Raw genomic sequence first — 12,205 nt, 5'->3', positions numbered from 1 at the left:
AAAATTATAACTGTTTATCTCTTGTATCCCATGATCAATTTCTCCTTCTGTAGCCTATACCCCAGTAAGTGGCAAAACCTCAAGTCTTTTTCTCCTTTTTTATGTTTATCTAAGAGTCACAAATGAAGAATTGGTTCACATATGATTCTTTCCCTTGTCTGATTCTATTGTCAATTCATGGCCATTGTGCATCATCACTTGACGAGTCTATTTTTTTTTCTTGACCTGCTTCTCTCACAAGTCTATTTCTTACATATGCTTGTACAAGTATGGACCTAATAGTGGAAAGGATTCAAGTTCTACAGCATGCCAGTAGACTATATAGAGAATATATATAATCTATGAGTATATGTGTGTTTGTATATATGTAAATACATATATATACACACACTACATTCTCTAGCCACAATGCAATTATATCAGAAATTATTATTTAAGGAGATGAACTTTTAACATCTTCTTATGAAACATTTTTAACACATACAAGAGTAAATGGGGTAGTATAAAGACTGTTTCAGGTATCTTCAATAATTATTCAACCCATAGCCAATTTATCACATATACACCCACTCCCATCTGAATTTTCCAGAAGCAAATTTATCTATAAATATTTGCCGCTAACTCTATTAAAGGGCTCTTTTAATATAATCATAATATTATTCTATATTTTTAAAAATATATAAAATTTCCTCAAATGTACAGTGTTCAAATTTCCTGATTAACTCATATGTTTTCTTAAGTTTGTTCAAGTCATGGTCCAATAAGGATCATATATTGATATGCATTTGGTGGATTATGACTTTTAAGTTTCAAGTAGATGCATTATTAAGGCCAAATATAACTGAAACTTTAAAAACCACACTTCCATATAAGTCCTAGGTCACAAAAGAAATGATAATGAAACATTGAAAATAATTATAACTGAACAAAGTGAAAATATAAAAATAGCTAAAACTTTGAAATGCAATGAAAGCAATCATTTAAGAAAAAATTTACATTTCAGTGCTCAGATTACAAGCAGAAATAGTGAAAAATAATTGGGGGATAGGAGGAGAACCAAGATGGCAGGATAGGTAAACACCTATACTTGCTGCCTCTCACAACCACAACAAAATTACAACTAAAAGGCAGAACAACTACCACCCAGAACCACGGGAAAGCTGGCTGAGAGGAAGCTCCACAACTAGAGAGGTGAAGAAAGAGCATTGAGACTGGTAAGAGGTGCAGAAGCGTGGAAAGTGCTGGCACCTGGATGTGCTGCTCTTTTAATCAGGAGGGAGATATAAGCTCCTGCTTGCTCTGAACTCCAGTTCTGGGTGAGACTCTGGGAGACCCAGACACATATGGAGAGAAACTGGACTGTCTGGCATCGGGACAGGGATGCAAGGATGGCTTTCTCTCAGAGGTGCTCACAGCGATCATTGTTCCTGCACAGGGGTGCGGGACACAGAGACGCAGGGACCTCTCCGGTGCAGGGCTGACTGGCAGCCATTGCTGTTTGCTCCGCCCTGGTGATTCCAAGAGATCCCGCCCCACCCAATTTACAACCCCACCCAAGCTGAGCACATCAGCTTTTGCATATGAATGGCCTGTCCTTTCTCTGCCTAAAACCTGTCAAACTGCAGCTGGGTCGGAGAGCTCCAGAGCATCCAAAAGAAGGCCCAAGGCCTGGCAGCAACAGCCTACCTTGCTTCACAGCTGGGCCTCATATGGGCATTTCTAAACCCCATACAAAGAGGAGGAATCTGTAGATGTCTCTGTAGCTCCTGCTGGGCAGCCCCAGTCAGTGGCTGACCTTGCACCTCCTTGGAGATCCAAGAGACAGTGTACCCAGTGGTCAGAGTGAGACCATACCAGATTACAACTCTTCATATCCATAAGAGACATACTCAAGGGGAAGACTCAGTGATCACCAAAGCCCCACTGAAGCAAGTCCTGCCCCATAAGGGTGTCTCCTGCTCAACAGATCTTCCAGGGTAGGCACAGCTGGTCGTCACAGCCAATTGGCCTGGAGGTCAATTCCTCCAAGTGATACCAACAACAATCAAGGGTTAACTACAACAAGACTGTGCAAACAGCCCACAAAAGGGTGCACCAAGAGCGTCCACCTCAGGTGACTGGGGAGGCTGAGCCACTGGGCCCTATAAAACATCTACCACACAAGGCCACTCTATCAACTCAAGGAGCTACCCAGTACATAAAAACAAACACAGACTTAGCAGCTACCCAGTACATAAAAACAAACACAGGGAAGCAGCCAAAATGCAGAGACAAAGAAACAACTCACAAATGAAAGAAATTGATGAAAGCAAAATACTGGATATAGAGTTCAAAACTACGGTTATAAGGTTACTCAAGAATCTTCTAGAAACCTCTGAGAAATTTAGTGAGACCCTCAAGGATATGAAAAAGGACCAAACAGAAATTAAGCATACACTGACTGAAATAAAGAATAATATACAGAGATTCAACAGCAGACTAGAGGGTCGCAAGAATCAAGTCAAAGATTTGAAATATGAAGAAGCAAAAAACACCCAACCAGAAAAGAAAAAAGAAAAAAGAATCCAAAAATATGAAGATAATGTAAGGAGCCTCTGGGACAACTTCAAGCGTACCAACATCCGATTTATGGGGGTGCCAGAAGAAGAGAGAGAGCAAGATATTGAAAACGTATTTGAAGAAATAATGACAGAAAACTTCCCCTGCCTGGTGAAAGACATAGACTTACAAGTCCAGGAAGCACAGAGAACCCCAAACAAGAGGAATCCAAAGAGGACCACACCAAGACACATCATAATTAAAATGCCAAGAGCAAAAGACAAAGAGAAAATCTTAAAAACAGCAAGAGAAAAATAGTTAGTTACCTACAAGGGAGTACCCATACGACTGTCAGCTGATTTCTCAACAGAAATTATGCAGGCCAGAAGGGAGTGGCAAGAAATATACAAAGTGATGAATAGCAAGAACCTACAACCAAGATTACTCTACCCAGCAAAGCTATCATTTAGAATTGAAGGTCAAATAGAGTTTCACAGACACGAAAAAGCTAAAGGAGTTCATCGCCACCAAACCAGTATTATATGAAATACTGAAGGGTATTCTCTAAGAAGAGGAAGAAGAAGAAAAAGGTAAAGATAAAAATTATGAACAACAAAGTGACAACAAATACATATCTATCAACAAGTGAACCTAAAAATCAAATGAATAAAAAACCTGATGAACAGAACAGACTGGTGAATGTAATAGAATCAGGGGCTTGGAAAGGGAGCAGACTGGCAATTCTTGGGGCAAAAAGGTTGTGGGGGGTGTAGGAAGAGATTGGACAAAGTGCTTACATCTATGGACAAGGTCAGTGCCTGGGGGGGGGGGGGGGCAGGGCGGGACGGGAGGCCTGGAGTGGGATGGGAACCAGGTGGAGGGGAGCTATGGGGGGAGAAAAGAGGAACATCTGTAATAATATGAATGATAAAGATTTTAAAAAATTGAGGGTTAATGATTTGTGGGGGCATGGTGGCATATAAACAAAGGAAAGAGGAGGAAGAAATAAAGAGATAGATTATTGAAATAGCCCCAATTTTTGACACCCTTCTCATTGATAGGAAGGGTCTCTTTCCTCTCCTCTTGAATCTTTGCTCTGTGACTGTTCTGACCAAGAGTACGGAAGAAGTGATACTCTGCCAGTTCTGTGTCTAGCCTTTAAGAGGCGTTGCAATTTCTACTTCCTGTTGCTTGGAACATCGCTAGAGTTCTGGTCAATAATGTTAGCAGTCTTAACACTATTGGAGAGGTCCTGTGCTCAATGAATAGAGGTAGAAGCCTAAGCTTAGCCCTGTCGTTTTCTTAGCCAAAGCATCAGGCATGTAAGTGAAGCGACCTTGGACCCTCCAGACCAGACCAACTACCAATTGAACACCAGCACATAACCCAGTCATAACCACATGAAGCAAAAGAATGACCCAGGCAAACGACCTAAATTCCTGTCCCACAAAATCATAAGATAGTGAAATGGTAGTTGTTTTAAAAGCAATATGTTTTGAGAGTAGTTTATTACCCAGTAAAAGATAATGAGATGAACATAGCAAATAAGCAATAAACAAAGCAATGAACAAAAGCAATAAACAAAGTTAAAAGTTATTTCTTTGAAAAGACTAATAAAATTTCTCTATAATTTCTAGTGGTATTTGCCAAGGCGGGGGGTGAATAAAACTAAGAGCAAGCATATTAAAAGAAAAAGGACTATGTATCAGGGAGGTGAGTCTGGATTAAAGCCATCAGGCAGGAACAGGACAATGTGATGTACTAGAAAGTACTTTGTTGAGTTATGAATTCTTCCATCAATTAACTTTGAGGAACTTATTTAAATCAATCAGACTTCAGTTTTATTAAAAACAAAACACCTAAAGCTCCTTCTATAGGTATGATCCCTGGATGTGACTTTTCAGTGTAGGTTTAGTTTCTGCTATTAAGAGGGGATATAGGTAAGAAATGGTGGTACTTAGGGCAAGGAACAAAGTAGCATTCAGAAGGTAACCAATATTGCTTGCTCTCTTTGCTTAAGCTGGAAAAAAAAAGTGGAGACTAACCTGTTTTTTTTCTTTTTGCAAAATTTTACTATGTATATTCAAGACTTCTTCACATCAAGAAAGTCAGTAAAACTCTGATGAATTTATATAAGGACATAGAAAGACTTTTCCCAGTATAAAAAAAACGTATAATTTTATATAGTTTGATAGGCATAATGCCTACTATGAACGACCTAATTTTCATTCTCATGTTTTCTATAAAACACTGTATACTAAACTCTGGCTTTTGAAAAATTCAGACTTGTGCAAATGACTTGTGATGCAACATGATGTGGAGCGAGTGTAGACCCCAAACATGGCCACAACTTCTACCTCATTCTACATTCCCAACAGTAACTTAAAATTTTCCTAAGACTTGTGTCTTTCTGCGGGTGTTTTTTTTTTTTAAACATGGAATTTAGTTAATAAGTTTTTGTGGCATGTGAAATTTTTGCTGATAGCTTGGAATGATTTTGAAGCATATGGATAGAGGGCGTGGAAAGTGCCACAGTTCTATCAAAATGTTCTAGTTCGTTACCTTAGATAAAATAAGAATCCATCTCATGTTTTAACCTTAGTTTCTGGTGAAAAAGTTTATTAGTTTAATGCCTTTTAAAATTCTAAAATATTTGTACCTCAAATCTGAAATTTAGTGTATAATAAAAAAACTAGACCAATTGACATAAGGAACACAATGAAAAGATTAGGCCATTCTAAAAAAAGAATATGATTGGGGTTTTTAAAAATTTCATTTCATATTAGCAAAGCCATTTCAGATATTTAGTTTTCAATGAGAATGAATATTTTCATGGCAAAATTAAGAAACACTTATAATTTAATATGCACATATAAACATGAGAAGCATCACATCCATTAATAACTTAATCTTTCACCTTACTCTGAACATTAAAAAATCTTTAAATAGATATAGCTATATAATATGATGTATTTATGTAAGAATTCTCTTAAATTGAGATTAGGAATTCAATTTTATTCTTTACACATTACTATTTCAGAAAATAACAATAAAAAACACTAGCTAGATGCTTTCTTATTTCAAAGTGTCTTCTTCATCTTTGTGAGCTAGCTAGTAGGTATAAGGCATTAGTAATTCCTTTCCAAGTTATTTTTAGGGTGCTTTAGCTTTATTAGGATGTCCACCAAATGCTAAAACATTAAATATTGAGTTTTCTCTTCTATGTCTACGTATAGACAGATTTCTGGCTTCAAGACTCAGTGCACACATGTAAACACAATTACTAAAAACAAGGCAACAAGTGAGAAGCAGGGATAAAATAAAATCTCAGGCAATCTGACTCACAATCCAGCATTCAACCCTCTATAACTTGCTGTTTTTCTTTGTCCTCTTTGCTGTGAACCAAGATACTTGTTCTTTAGCAGGGTGTTTCTGCTGCAAAGCCAGTTGCTACTGCATTATGCAATGAAGTCAGAAGCCTGAGCTTGTGACATCAATATAGGTTGCTATGGTAACTCCTTTCATAAGTATTACAGGTTCATTGAAGGCTCAAAAGAGGACTTTAGCAGAGTAGCAAGATAGCTGGCATTATTCAGCCTAAATTACAACAATAATTGCTGCAAAAGAAATCTTTCATATAAGCTATACTAAATATAGATTTTTATATTTGTTTATGTCATTCTGGAAGTCATTTTTCTAATATATTTGGGTTTTTGTTAATGAAAACTCTCCAGTAAAAATAGCATTGCCACTGATTATATGTCACAGATCCACATGATCCTGGCAGAAGAGAGTCTCATTGTCACAGTTAATTATTCCACACATTGTGCCATTCCAGAAGTCAAGTAATGTTATGCATTATCTGTTATGAATAAACTCATAACAGTATGATTTTTCAATCCAGTTTTCCCATTACTGAAATTATAATGAAAGGTTGTACAGAAAATGTTGCACATATGAAGGAAGTTTTAGATGACTTTTCCCAGCAAGTGTACCTATTTTTAACAAAACGATAGTAAAGGTCACCTTTTTATTGCACATGCTTATTCCCTAGAATAATCTCGCCAATGCCTCCATTTAAATGGATTAAATCCACTCCCTGTGTAGGAGATATTTAGAATCTTCACAATCAAATTTTTAAAATCTGAATTTGAAGAACAGATCTAAATAATTGCAAAGCTTTTCTTTCATGGCTCCTTTTTAAAAATCTTACACCATGGCCAACATGAGAACCTTAGTTCAATGCTGTAGGCATTTGGGCTAGATATTGGAGTTATAATTTATTGGACACTGGGTAGAAGATGCATAAGGCATAGGCCTTTCCATGAAAAGTTCACATAGGTAATAGCAGTAACAATAACAAATAATAGTTACTGAGTAGTTGCCATGTGCCATACACCATGCCAGACACTTGACATCCATTACTTTTTTATTTAATCCCTACAATAATGCACTAAGGGAGACAGGTATTATTATCCCCATTTTATAGGTTAGAGAACTGAAGCTCAGAGGGATAAAGTCACTTGCCTAAAGTCACACAGGTAATTAGAAACACAGCTGGCATTTGAACTTTAAACTGACTCCAGATATTTATGTTTTAACGGGAATTAAAGGTAATTTCTTGTTACTGTGGTAAAAATTAAGAATTGCATCATAATCCTACTGAGCAAGAATTACTTGACATAGAATTCATTGAAGCAGAAAGCAGGTGATGGTCTTCAGGTTGACCTCACAAATACTTTGATGACTGGCTTTTCTGTTTTTGTAACACTCAGCACTTCAAAAAGTGTTTGCCTGAAGATATTTTTATTCCCTTAGAACTATTGGTTCTATAACTTTTCTTAGACAGTTACATTGATATTCTAATATGCTCCAAGCTACTATACTATTTTCAAATCAGATAAATATATTAATAATTTAATGTGTAGAGTGTGTTGCAGTTTGCAAATCATACTAAATATTCATCCCTTCAGCATTTATTTGTTGAGCCACTATGATGAGTCAGGCTTTGTGCTAAATGTTGAATATGAAGTTACTGCAAAAAAATAAAATGGTCCTCAAATTAAAGGAGTATCTATAAAGGGGAGAAAGGCATTAATCAAATAACAACATAAATAAGTGTAAAATTGGAACTGTCCAGACAGTAGAAAGTAAGAAAGGCTGAAAGTAGATAATCTAAGCATTCAACCCTAAATGATGTAAAGAGAGCAGAAGAAACACAAAGGTTAAGGAAGAAAATAATAAAAGGAAAACCTAAGGAAATGTAATGCAATATATGATGGGAATATCAACAAAGCCATGCTGGTTCTTTGAAGAGATAAATAAAATTAACAAACCTCTGTCAAGATTGATCAAGAAAACATAGGCAAGGCAAAAGTAAACAATATTTGATATGAGAAAGGGAACACAATTAGAAATACAGCTGAGAGTGAAAAGGAAATAAGATATAATGATCTTTATGTCAATACATTTGCAAACATAGATTAAAAGGACAAACAAAATTGATCAAGAAGCACTAAAGAAATTGAGTTAGAAATATAAAATCTTCCCAGATAGAAAAATCAGTCATAGATGGTGTTACAAGTAAATCTACTAAAATTTAAAAATAGGTAACTCCAATCTTACACTCTTCTAAGTAATTGAAAAAAGGGAGAACTATCCCAATAAAGTACTTTGAGTCTAGTGTAATTTGATCAAAATAAAAACTAAACAAGAATAGTATGAGAAAAGAAAACTAAATATATCTCCTATGATCAAAAATACAAAAATCCTAAACAAAATATAAAATCCAGCAATGTAATTAAATGCTGTGTCCCTCCTCTTCTTCCAAGTTCAACCATTATAGCATTTAATCTATTATTTTCCACTTCTTACTTTACATTTCAGTAAGTACATCAAACTGTGGTGTTCCCTTGGACATACCTTACATTTCACACCTCTGTGCCTTTCCTAATAATGCTCCAACTACCTAGACCTGCATTCCTCATTTCTTTAACTAGGTAACTCTTACTTATCTTTTAAGAATCACATCTTCCCTCTCCATCTGGTCAGAATTTTTTCTTATGATTTACCATAAACATACAATAAAGTATCTTAATGAGTGTCTTTTCCACAAATCACGTCTTTTTTAAATCTATCAACTCAGCTATTAATAATATGTCCTGAGCCCTATTAGGTTTTGCTCAGTGGATAGAGCATCGGCCTGCGAACAGACAGGTCCCAGGTTTAATTCCAGTCAAGGGCACATACCTCGGTTGCAGGCTTGATCTCAAGCAGGGGCCGTGCAGGAGGCAGCCAATTGATGATGTTCCTCTCTCATTGATGTTTCTATCTCTCTATTCCTCTCCCTTCCTCTCTCTCTCTAAAACAAACAAACAAATAAATAAATAAATAAATAAATAAATAAATAAATAAATAAATAAATAAATAAATAAAATGTCCTGGCACATAGTAGGTGTCTGGAATAGAACACAATCTTCTAAATAAACTTCATTCTTGAACGTTGTGTTTCTATCATATAGTAAGTCATCAGGTGACCCAGCTTGGTGATATGGGTCCATTCCTTGTCCACCTGGCCTTGTCTCTGCCAGCTCCGAGGTCTGGGCCTTGGTTGTGACCTCTCCTCTCAGCTTCCTATTCCAGGGATTTTTCATGGGTCCATACAAATTTTAGGACAGTTTGTTCTATTTCAATTGGAATTTTGATAAGGATTGCATACCATCTGTAGATTATTTTGTATCCTGAAAATATACTAAATTCATGGATTGATTCTAACAATTTTTTGGTGGAGTCTGTAGAGTTTTATGTATCTAATACAATGTCATCTGCAAATAATAACAGTTCTATTTTTTCCTTTCTAAATTGGGTGTGTGTTGTTGTTTTTTTCTTTGCTTGTCTAATTGCTCTGGACTTGCCTAATTGATAGGACTTCCAATACTATGTTGAATAGAAGTGGTGAAAGTGGACATCCCTGTCTTGTTACTTGTCTTAAAGAAAAAGCTTTTGGCTTCTCAACCTTGAGTATGATGTTAGCTGTGGGCTTGCCATATGTGGCCCTGTTACCTCTATACTCGCATTGTTGAAAGTTTTATTATATATGGATGGTGTGTGGCAAAGGGGGAGCATGAAGGGAGCATCTGCCCTCTGGGTCTGTGGAACGGATTGCAGTTATCCCTTAGATGTGTGTTTAATTAGAAGCCTGCCCTGCAGGTCAATACTTTAAGGTAAACCCACTGATCATGGAGTATAATTCTTTTAATGTATTGTTGAATTCAGTTCGCTAAAGAGGGAAGGGAGAAGGGAAGACCAGAAGAGATTAAACAAATAACTTAAATACATATATGCATAACCCTTAGACACAGACGATAGTGCAGTGAAGGCCTGGGTGGGGGAAAGGGCATGGTGGAAGGGCTGAATGGGGTAAATATGGGGGACATCTGTAATACTTTCAGCAATAAAGACAATTTTTTAAAAATAGGCAGAATGTGATCTTTGAATCAATTTATTATAGCTAATATTTTCAGAGGTTACATCTTCTCATGTCAGTTAAGGAACAGATTTAGTATAAATTACCCAGAAATTTCTGTTCTTTGAGTTTTTAGTTAGCCTTATGTAATCCCATTTTATTACACAATGCAAATCCCAACTCCATTCTCTCCCTAGATTCATCCAGCAGGCTAAAGTCATCCAGGAAGTCTGTTGTTTGAGAGGAGAGTGAGTGGGAAGGACCAGAGAAAGGCATATGATTACAGCATAGTAGAGGCTTTTGGCTTTGTATTAGCAAAATAAACATCAGTGATATTGTTATGGGTTGAATTTTGGTTACACCAAAATAGATATACTAAAGTTCTCACTCCCAGTATCCCAGAATGTAACTTTGTTTGGAAATAGGGTGTTTACAAAGGTAATCAACTTAAAATAAGGTCATTAAATGTTCAATAACCCAACATCACTGGTGTCCTATACCAAGGAGAAAATTTAGAGACAGAGACAGACATGCACAGAGTGAAGACTATATGAAGAGATGCAAAGAATGCCCTATGAAGATGAAGGCAGACATTGGAATGATGCATCTAGTAGGTAAGAAATGCCAGCAAATCACCAGAACCTAGGAGAGAAACTCAGAACAGTTTTCCATGACAAACCTCAAGAAAACAAATCCATCCAATTTTCCCAACACCATTTATTGAATAGATTGTCTTTACTCCACTGTATACTCTTGCCTCCTTTGTTAAATATTAATTTACCATAAAGAAGTAGGTTTCTGTCTGAGCTCTCCATCCTATTCCATTGACCTATCAGTCAATTTTTATGCCAGTACCATGCTGTCTTGATTGCCATTGCCTTGTAGGATAGCTTGATATCAGATAGTGTGATCCCTCCAACTTTGTTCTTTCTCAATATTACTGGGGGGATTTTTTTTTAAAGAACCAATCCTACTGATACTTTGCCTTGATCTTGAACACCTACCCCCCAGAACTATGAGAAAATAAATTCCTGTTGTATAAGCCACCCAATTTGTGTTACTTCACTACAGCAGCCCTGGGAAGCTAATGTATTTTCAAGAAATCTTAGAATGCCCTAACTGGTTTGGCTCAGTGGATAGAGCACGGCCTGGGGACTGAAGGATCCCAGGTTCAATTCCAGTCAAGGGCATGTACCTTGGTTGTGGGCACATCCCCAGTAGGGGGTGTGCAGGAGGCAGCTGATTGATATTTCTCTCTCATTGATGTTTCTAACTCTCTATCCCTCTCCACTCCTCTCTGTAAAAAATCAATGAAATATATTTTTTAAAAATAAATCTTAGAATAAATCTAAGCCTCTTACTAATTAATAAGGCAACCCCCAACACTCTTTCATTCATTGGTACCACATCAATAGAGCCAGTTCATAATGAAAATAACTGGATGAATTTCCACTTGTGATTTTTATAGCCTCACAGAGAGTATCCCAAATTGTGGAACATTATACAAAAATACTTGACCAGTACTCCTCAAAACTGTCAAGGTCATCAAAAACAAGGAAATTTTGATAAACCAGCAAGGGGACCCTAAGGACATATGAGGACTAAATGTTATGTAGTATCTCAGATAGGATCCTTGAACCAAAAGAACATTAGGTAAAAACTAAGAATATTAGAATAAATTATAGACTTTAGTTAAAATAACATCAAATATTGATTTAATAATTGCAACAAATATACCACCCAAATATACAAATATAATCCTATCCAATAAAAGAGTAATATGCAAATTAACCATACCTCTGCTACACCCACAAGCCACACCCACCAGCCAATCAGGAGCGAATATGCAAATTAACCCAACCAAGATGGCTGCGGCCACAGAGGGAGCAAGTGGCTTGGGTTTCCCCAGCAATGGAGGAAGCCAAGCTTTCCGCACACCCTGACGGGCCCAGGCCTCCACTCAAGGCTACAAAGTTTCAATTATAGAAGATAAATAAATCCCAACAAAAATGGTTGTGGCCACTGAGCAAGCAGGAGGCTTGGCTCTACTCCAGGCTACAAAGTTTCAATTACAGAAGATAAATAAATCCCAGATACCAGGCCTTCCACTTGGATCTCAGGGAGGCGTAGCCAGGGTGCAAACCACCACAGGCCCCTCGCCCAGGCCGCCCCACACCCCAAGGGAACCCCCACCCTGATCTG

General features: G+C 37.0%; 1 long non-coding RNA gene across 3 annotated transcripts in view; it reads right to left on the bottom strand.

Moving 5' to 3' along the window:
- The window catches only part of LOC114230431 (uncharacterized), a 160,097-nt gene extending 154,118 nt beyond the window's left edge, over positions 1–5,979 (bottom strand). For all 3 annotated transcript variants that reach the window (XR_008557282.1, XR_008557283.1, XR_003616316.2), the window contains exon 1: positions 5,884–5,979. This is a non-coding gene — a long non-coding RNA (uncharacterized LOC114230431). The remainder of the gene's footprint in view (positions 1–5,883) is intronic.
- Between the last annotated feature and the right edge of the window lie 6,226 nt (positions 5,980–12,205).

Source organism: Eptesicus fuscus, chromosome 10 (genome assembly GCF_027574615.1).
Source record: "Eptesicus fuscus isolate TK198812 chromosome 10, DD_ASM_mEF_20220401, whole genome shotgun sequence".
In the NCBI taxonomy this organism is placed as follows: domain Eukaryota; kingdom Metazoa; phylum Chordata; class Mammalia; order Chiroptera; family Vespertilionidae; genus Eptesicus; species Eptesicus fuscus.
This window is presented reverse-complemented; position numbering and strand designations above follow the sequence as displayed.